General features: G+C 37.6%; 1 pseudogene; it reads left to right on the forward strand.

Moving 5' to 3' along the window:
• Positions 1-3,690, forward strand: part of LOC102859420 — a 7,077-nt pseudogene extending 3,387 nt beyond the window's left edge.
• The last annotated feature ends 5,694 nt before the right edge of the window (positions 3,691-9,384 follow it).

The following is a 9,384-nucleotide window of genomic DNA, read 5'->3' on the forward strand; positions in this document are numbered from 1 at the left end:
TCATCTGCTCCCCCCACCAACCAAACTGTGCAGCTCTGCAACTGCATCCCTGCCCATCCTCACCCTTCTGCCCCCAACCCTTGCCTCCTTGTACCCCCAATATGTTTTTTCCAATTAAAAAAGTTGGTGTTAATGACAACTTCTTTTAACTAGGATACCATTTAGGCCACCTTCAGAAAGTAGAAAAAAGAGTCCAAATTCTATGTAAGGAGGCTGAATAATTACATAAAGATTAGGTATTCAAGTCCCACAGTAGCTGCAAAGTCCTCCCAAGTCTTTATTTTTAAAATTATGATCTGACCTGCTCACCTCATACACTTGTCCATTTTTTAGCTTTAAGTTGGAGAATGCAGCTGAGTTTTTTATACCAAGTTCAAAGAGTGGTTACATTCAAGGAATGATTAAACAATTTCAGGGGTTCTGCCAGTTCCTACTCAATGAGTAAGCCTTGTATTTTTAGGTTTTATCCTGTATTTCCATACACCTCTATCCAGGACCTTCTACTGTGACTCCAGAGTGGTCAGAAGTGGCAGGTAGCAAGGTATCATCTGATTCCTGCAGTTTCAGGGCTGGGAAGGGTGAGGTTCTCAGGGCTTATTAGTCCTTCTAAATATTTGCTCACAAGCTTCAATACTTTCTTTTAGGATCAATACTAATTCCTTCTAAGATTTATGTCCAAGGTATTTCACTTTGGTTAAATAAAGTTAAGGCAACTGTAACTTTTCTCAAGAGACTTTATGTTCCTCAGTAGATAGATGAAATACCAAGAAAGTATTGACAAGTCCTGCTGAGAATTTAAACAAGTTATCTACATATCATAATAAGTACATGCAAGGTGAACCCAAGAGTGAATTTTAAAGGTTGCAAACTGGCATGCAAAATTAGAGAAAAATACACAGGGTGAAACCACAAGGTTGCAGTTTGGTGGGTAGTGGGAGTGGGGTAAGGAAATGGGAAGGATCTGGGTTGAAATGGCAGGGTAATGATGGGCAAACCCAATGGTGATTAATTTTGTAAAACATAATGCATGAGAATGTTTGTATGAAACACTGAATGAGAAACAGTGTGAGTTCATATACAATGTATATGAATTCTGTAAGCAAACAAAAAGAATACACAATCTGTGTACTCTACAAACCACTTTAAGAGAAATATCATCAAATAAAGAAAATTCAACCCACTTCCTTGTAACATACATATAAAAAAATCCATAGGAGACTGTAAAACCCTGAGGCATTTTCCAATCAGAATAAACACTGACTGTGGGTGAGTACACAGTAATGACAATGAAAGCAATACAAAGATCAATCAATGTTAACTGATTAGCTCTGATTCTATGTGGGTTTCCCCCCTTCCCTCTGGGTGATTTTAATCTAGATTCTTTCCTTTTATTAACTAGGGCTGTCTCTTTCAAAGAGTTCTAATGAATTATCCCAAACTTCACTCCATTTCTTCTAAACAAATCTTTGTAATCTTTAGAGAACACAAAAGCTTAACAGTGACTTCTGTAGTTTATTCTCTAAGAATAAACTTCCAAATACCAACTATGGTGGGGCATGGACAGTGGTCTATCAATGTGGAAATGGGGAGCAGTTATAAACATCATATAGTTTTTCTTTCTGGTTCAACTGACATTTCCTAATTTTCTGTCATTCCTTCCCCTCAGTTTCAGAGGTAAATTAAGGATTCTGAGCTATACATAAGTTTGTTTCTTACTTTGTCTATTGCCACCTTAAATTTAAAGCTTCACTGTTTTTGTTGTTTTTTACTATAGTAGTTATACAAGAACCAATCTATTATCTCTTCAAGTGAATTGGATATGAGGAAGAGAGGTCTTAAGCCTTTTGCACTATCAGAACAAATGATTAAATGGTGTTACAGCCATATACCATATCATTGATCTGACAAATGGAAAAGCCAGGGCATTTCTACCAACTTGAGACTCTTACTGGTCTAATTAGGACTTTTGCAAACTTGCACTGAAGTCTGAGGCTTACTCTAATCAATCTTTCCTTTATTTCCATTCGTTCTTTTCAGAGGTGTCAGGCTTACATTCACATTGGAGCTCTCCCCATCATGTTTTTCTGCTTCCTTTCCCCTTTGTCTTTCTTATACATTTCCCAGTATAAATTCTTGTGTGTGTATCTGGTTTTGTCTTGACATCAGTTTCTCCAAGGATCCTAGCAACTTAGGAGTTTGTTAAGTTACTGGACTTACTAGAGAAGTCACTATTAAGCTTCTGTCTTCCCCAAAGATTACCAATTTTCATTAAATGAAAATTTCATTAAAGTTTCATTAAATTACGAGAGAATAAAGAATTTCCAACATGAACATTATTTGAGAGAAAGTTTATTATTCCCATTTACTGAAATTGAAAATATTCCACTGCCCAGAAAAATCCAGTTGGCAGACTATTTAACAGGTCCATTCCTTCAGGTGGCTAAAATGATATATATAATGTCATATACCTTGAGAACTCAGAGGAAAAGAACTCAAGTACAGCAACATATTCTGTAGTGCTGAGGTAACAAGATCCTTCAACATGACTATTGAGGTTTTCAAAATAAGGTGTCAATATTACTGTGAGGTCTCATCACTTGATCAATCAATCAATCCGTCCCATTTAAACTTTGACCAAAAGCAGCTGGTTACACATTTATTTTCATTTTCTCTGTGTGTGTTGGGGTGGGGTGTAAAACAGGGAAAAAGTGACAGAATACAAACATCAGACTTCTTCCATTGTCGGGATTACAGAAACATATACAGTCTTCATATTCAAAGTCTTCATGGGTATTTCATTTCACACAGGGAACTGCGCACTTTGAAGCACACTCACACACACAGGCATTAGTTCTCTTAGATGTCACTCCTGACCAGTCAATGTTGGGTGAAGGTATGGCTCAAGAAGTCATCAATCACATCCAGAAACTCCACAAGAAGTGTAGTCTGGTTCCAATTGATGAAATATTAGTGTATTATAAAGTCAAGTCAGAAGGACAATATCTGGATAATGTTATTGAAAACCACACAGATTTTATATTTGCTACCATAAAGGCTCCTTTGAGACCATACCCAGTTCCCACATCAGAGAAAATCCTTATTCAAGAAAACACACAGTTAAAGGGGCCTGACCTGGAAATTACACTCACTGTAGGAACATGTTTGCCTGGTCCTGCTTGTGGATATGTCAATCTTAACATTTCTGCAAATGGCAATGAGCAAGGTGGTGTTTTACTTCTATAAAATCCAAAAGGCAATAATAGGTTGGATCTTTTAAAACTGAAGAGTGCTGTTATGAGCATTTTTGGAGTTAAAAATAGAGAGCTGGTTGTCTTCCATGGTGTAACAGAAATAAAAAACCAAACCGACCTTCTGAGTTTTAGTGGAAAAACACATAGTGTGACCACAGGTTCAGTTCCCTCTCTAATGCAGGATCTTGGAGCTCTCCCCTGTCAGTATGTCAACCTGGAGCTCATGAACACAGAACCACAAGAATGTCTAATGGGAACAGTGGGGACTCTCCTGCTTGAAAACCCTGTTGGGTAGAATGGACTCACCTACCAAGGCCTTCTTTGTGAAGCAGCCAAGATATTTGGCCTTCGGAGCAGGAAGCTAAAGCTGTTTCTGAATGTTTATAATTTTTTGAGGGGGTTGTTTTTATTTTTTAGTAATGGCTTTGGCTGGTGTTAGTGTTAGGACTATCTTGCCTTCTTAGAAGGACTCTGGTAGTGTTCCTTCTTATTCCATTAAAAATAATAATAATAATAATAATAATTTAAGTAGAAATGGTAATAGTTCATCTCTAAATATTTGTTAGAATTCAGCCATGAATCCATCTGGGCCAGAACTTTTTTTAGAGGGGAGTCTTTTTATGACCTAGTGAATTTCTTTGTGGTGGTTCTGTTCAAGTGTTCTACATCTATTCATGTTAATTTGAGTTTTTAGAAATATATCCATTTCCTCTAGGTTTTCAAATTTGATAAAGAATAGCTTCTTATTTCATTATTATGGATTTAATTTCAATTGGTTTTGCTGTGATGTAACCTTTAATTTATTATTTGAGTTATTTATATCTTCTCTTTTTTGTTTTTTATTACTGTTATTTTTCTTTTGTTAAATTTGTCAATGATTTATCTGTCTTTTGAATAAATAGCTCTTGGTCTTGTTGAGAGTTTCAATTGTTTATCTGTTTCCTATCATACTAACATTTAGTCTCTTTTTTTTTGTTAGGTAGGTGACAGAACTTATAAGAATAATAATTAGAAGGCATGAACTTTACATTATTTTCAAAACCATAACCACCGTGGGTAGCCAACGGGGGAAAGATTATTACTATTGCATTTTACTAATCAAAGTAATCCCAGATACATTTATTGGGAGTCCATCATGGCATGTATAATGAACTAACATAGCTGCTAATGAAATATTTGGAGTATTGAGTCACCCAGAAGTACCTTGGAAGAAAGGCCTGGCAATCTACTTTAAAAAAAACAAAGCAAAAAAAAAACCCAGTTCTTGAAAAACTGTGGAGCACAGTTCTACTCTGATACACAGGGGGTCACCACGAGTTAGAATTGACTTGATGGTAACTGGTTTTAACCTTTACTGACTCAGCTGATGTGTTACACCTTTTAGATTCTCTAGCTTATGTAATCCTCAAAGTTTGCTTTATAGGGGAAAATGATTAATTGTACCCCTCATGTGATTGGAAACAGGTGTGGCACCCACTTCCTAAACAACATGCCTCTGGAAACTCTATGAACTTTGATAAATGTCGATAATTGTAGAAGGGCTTCAGGCCTTTTGTTCATAGGGTCACTATGAGTCGTGCTTGACTTGAAGGCATCAAAACCAATAAACAACAATCATAATGATTTTAGACTTTGTCCTTACAATTTACTTTCTTTTAGAGATTATGGGATTAGCTTGTTTTCCTTTTTCCATTTTATCGAGGTGCTGAGTTAGATCACTAATTTTGCTTCTTTCTTCCTTTTTAAGTGTTCACCTATTACTCTTCAGTGTCATCTAAGGGCTGCCTTAGCTGTATCCTAGAGGTTTTAATGTCTAATATAGGTGCATTTAAGCCATGCACATTAAATGTATTTATTGACAGGTCAGGTATTATCATTGTCTTTTAGCAGTGTTTCATTTTCAGTTGTTCTTCATTCCTGTGGTCTGTTCACTTTCCTCACGTGTCTCTGTGTGAAGGATTTTCGTTAGTATTTACTGTAGAGTTGAGTTTATTGTCATGAATTCCTTAAATTCCTGCCTTTCTACAAATGAGATAGTTTCTCCATCATATTTGGTAGACAGTTTTACTGGATACAGGATCCTCCAAAGAAAATTATTTTCTTTCAAGTGCCCTGCCCATGCCATTTTATTGTCTTCTTGTTCACATGACTTCTGTTGAAAATAAATCAGAATTACTGTACATGATCATCCTTTGTAGGGTGACTTTTTTTCTCACGCTGCTTTTAATATTCTAGCTTATTTTATATATTTGAGAATTTGAGTGTGATATGTCTTGATGGCTTCTTTTGAGGTATATTCTGTTTGTGGTTTGCTGAAAGTCTTGAATGTGGATTTCCTTCTTCTTCATAATACTTGGGAAGTTTTGTTTTGGTACCTCTTCCAAAATTCTCTCATTGCTCTCCCTGTCCCTCTCCTCTTCTGGAATTGTGATCATGCATATGTTCCTTTTGGTAATTCTAATGTTTTTACCATTTTTCTAATGTCTCTGCATGTTGGAAACTTCTCATATTTTGATCTTGATATTCTGGATTGCATTTTCATTCATTTCTCTTATTTACAATACTTTATTGGTGGTACTCTCAGTCTTGTGATAGATGTTTAAAATTCTTACACCTCTTTATTTATGGTTTCACTTCTTTATTCTATCATCTGTAATTTCTTAAGTTGGTTTTCATGTTGCTTTACATTTATTCTGTATTCATCTACACATTCATAGGCATTTGACTATGCAAAGGCATTTGACTGTGTAGATCATAACAAATTATGGCTGACTCTGAGAAGAATGGGAATCCCAGACACTTGATCGTTCTAATGTGAAACTTACACTTGGACCAGGAGGCAGTCGTCAGAACAGAGCAAGGGAACACTGCATGGTTTAAAATTGGGAAGGGCGTATGCCAGGGATGCATCCTATCTCCATACCTTTTCAACCGATATGCAGAAGAGATTATCCGGGAGGCTGGGCTCTATGAGGAGAAATGTGGGGTCAAGATTGGTGGACGATTTATCAACAACCTGTGTTATGCGGATGACACAACCCTGCTTGCTGAAACTGAAGAGGACCTGAAGCACCTGCTGCAGAGTGTCAAAGACTGCAGCCTACAATATGGATTGAGGCTCAGTGTCAAGAAGACAAAGATTCTCACCACTGGACAAATTGGCAGCATCAGGATGGATGGTGAAGAGATTGAGATTGTACACAGCTTTAGTTTGCTTGGCTCCATAGTCAACAGTCTTGGCACCAGCAGCCAGGAAATTAAAAGGCACATTGCCATGGGAAAGTCTGCTGTTAGGGAGCTCTCCAAAATACTGAAGAGCAATGGTGTCTCTCTGGAGATTAAGGTGCGTCTGATACAGGCTATGGTCTTCGCAATCACTTGTTATGCATCAGAGAGTTGGACAATGATCAGGGAGGATAGAAGGAGAATTGATGCCTTTGAGCTGTGGTGCTGGAGAAGAGTATTGAGAATACCATGGACTGCTAGGAAAACAAACAGATTTGTCCTGGAAAGGGTTAAACCGGGTGGCTCCTTGGAGGGAAGGATTCTGAGGCTCCGTCTAACATACTTTGGACATGTTGTGAGGAGAGACTGGGCCTTGGAGAGGGACATCATCCTTGGGAGGGTGGAGGGACAGCGCAGGAGAGGAAGGCCCTCTATGAGGTGGATTGATTCAGTGACTGGGATAATTGGTATGGGAGTGTCAAAGACGGTGCGATTGGCACAGGACAGAGTGGATTTTAGGGCTGTTGTACATAGGGTCGCTATGAGTCGCAGGCGACTCGATGGCACATAACAACAACAACAACATCTACACATTTATTCTGGCTCCTGGTATCTGGAGTATTAACTTTATTTATGGCTTCAATTATTTCTTCCGTAATTTGTAACTTCTTCAAGTTGTTCTTATAACTCCATGTTGATATATTTTTCTGATTCTCTGTCTCTGGTATCTATATATAGGGTCTGCAACATGATCTGCTTTTTCTAGAGAATCCTTTTTTAGTTTTTTCACAATGTTTGGAACTGTTTTCTGATACTGACATTATGTGCAGTTCTTAGTTTGTGTTAGGACGTTTCTGTTGTCTTTGAAGGTTGTAGCCAGTTATTTATCTTTACAAAGTTAATGATTAGTTGCAGAGTTAGTGATCCCTTTTTTAAAAAGTTTAAATTTTTTTATTATTTATTTCAATGAAAATTTACAGAGAATTTGGATTTTCATTCATTCATTGTTGCACTTTTCTCCCCTTCCAACTCTCCCCTCCAGTACACTCCCCTCTTGGAAAAGGAAAAGAAAAATTTTTCCATTGTTTTACAATCCTTCCCCCAAGTCCACTCTACTATTCAGCCTTTGCTCCGGACTCCCTCCGATCATGACAAAATACTTGGTCACATATCCCTTTTAAACAGTTCTCTCCCTCATCTGTTTCAATGCAGTATACATTATTGAACCCGTCTTTCTCAGTCTTCCCCCAACCCAGAGGTCAGTCCTGTTTTACAACAGTGACACCATGTAGTATTTGTCCTTTTGTGACTAAGATACTCCACTCAGCATAAAGCCCTCCAGGGTTACCCATTTTGAATAATATTGCATTGAGTTCCTTGTTTTTCTATGCAGCGTAGTATTCCATTGTGTGAATACACCACAGCTTCTCTATTCATTCATTGGTTGATGGGAACAACTTAGGTTGTTCCCAACTCTTTGCTATTGTGAACAAAGCCATGATAAACATGGGTGTGCGTATATCTGCTTGGGTGGAAGTTATGGTCTCTTTGGAGTATATTCCCAGTAGTAGAATTGCTGGGTCAAATAGTATCTCTATTTGCAACATTTTGAGAAAGCGCCATGTCACTTTCCACAGTGGTTGCACCATTTTACACTTCCACCAACAGTGAATAAGGGTTCCAGTTTCTCCACAACCTCGTCAGCATTTGTTGCTTGCTGTTTTCTTAAATTTTGCTATTCTTATTGGTGTGAGATGATATCTCATAGATGTTTTGATTTGCATCTCTCTTAGAGCCAGGGATTTTGAACATTTCTTCATGTGCTTGTTGGCCATCTGAATGTCTTCTTTGGTGAAGTGTCCGTTCATATCCTATGCCCACTTTTCAATTGGATTATTTACCTTTATCTTGTTGTAGTGCTCAAGTATTTTATAAACTTTAGATATAAGTCCCTTATCTGACATATCATTGCCAAATACTTTTCCCCAGTCTCTGGCTTCCCTTTTTACCCTGTTAGAAAAATTTTTGGATGTGCATAGGGATTTGATTCTTAGAAGGTCCCATTAATCTATTATCTTCTCCCAGTTGTAGGTTAAAGTGTTCCCTTTATGGGATAAAATAATTCTCTTTACCAGAAGTCCTTTCTGATTCTGTACTACAGGAAATTTCACCTTTCCTAAAGTCTTTCAGATCCTCTCTAGCCTGCAGTGCAGTCTGAGGGAAATCTCTCATGAACATGGCCCACTTCTCTCAAAGTCTACTATTGGACTTGGTTGTTTTTGTCAGGGCCAGCAATCATATTCCCCTGACTGAATCACTTTTTCTCCAGGGGAGATTCTGGATACTTCTAGAACCTTTGTGGTCTCATGCAGCCCTGCAAGAATCTCAACTGTGCAATCTGCCACACCTAAACTCCCTTATTTTTCTTGGTTATCCATGGCAGGTACCAGGTTCCCCTGATTGATGTACTTTCTTGCAATGAGCAATTTTTATACAAAAAAAATACTTAAGGACAACTTATTATCTATGAAACTGTCTAACTAAAGAATTGTACCCTGTTTAGAACCTGAATTGTAATCTGTTAACTTCCCTAATAAGCCTATAAAGCCAAGTATGACCTGTGAGTTCTATGAGACCATTGCAACATATTAGCTGACCAACCAGTTAGTAGGTACTGTTAAGTTGAGTAGATTCATAGTGACCTCACGACCAATAAGATCTGAACAAGTTTCAGGGACCATCAATAAGGTGGCAAATTCCCTTAAAGGAATAGTTGGTGTTTTAATTGATAGAATATGGGGAATGTAAGGGTATGTTTGACCTTACAGGAAATATTTTTATGCTTTTGACACTGTAGATTATAACTCCTTTCCCTTATAGAATTAGTGGAAGCCAGATTTGGTTGACT

Source organism: Elephantulus edwardii, unplaced genomic scaffold (assembly GCF_000299155.1).
Source record: "Elephantulus edwardii isolate Elephantulus edwardi_28Jun2011 unplaced genomic scaffold, EleEdw1.0 scaffold00487, whole genome shotgun sequence".
Taxonomy (NCBI): Eukaryota; Metazoa; Chordata; class Mammalia; order Macroscelidea; family Macroscelididae; genus Elephantulus; species Elephantulus edwardii.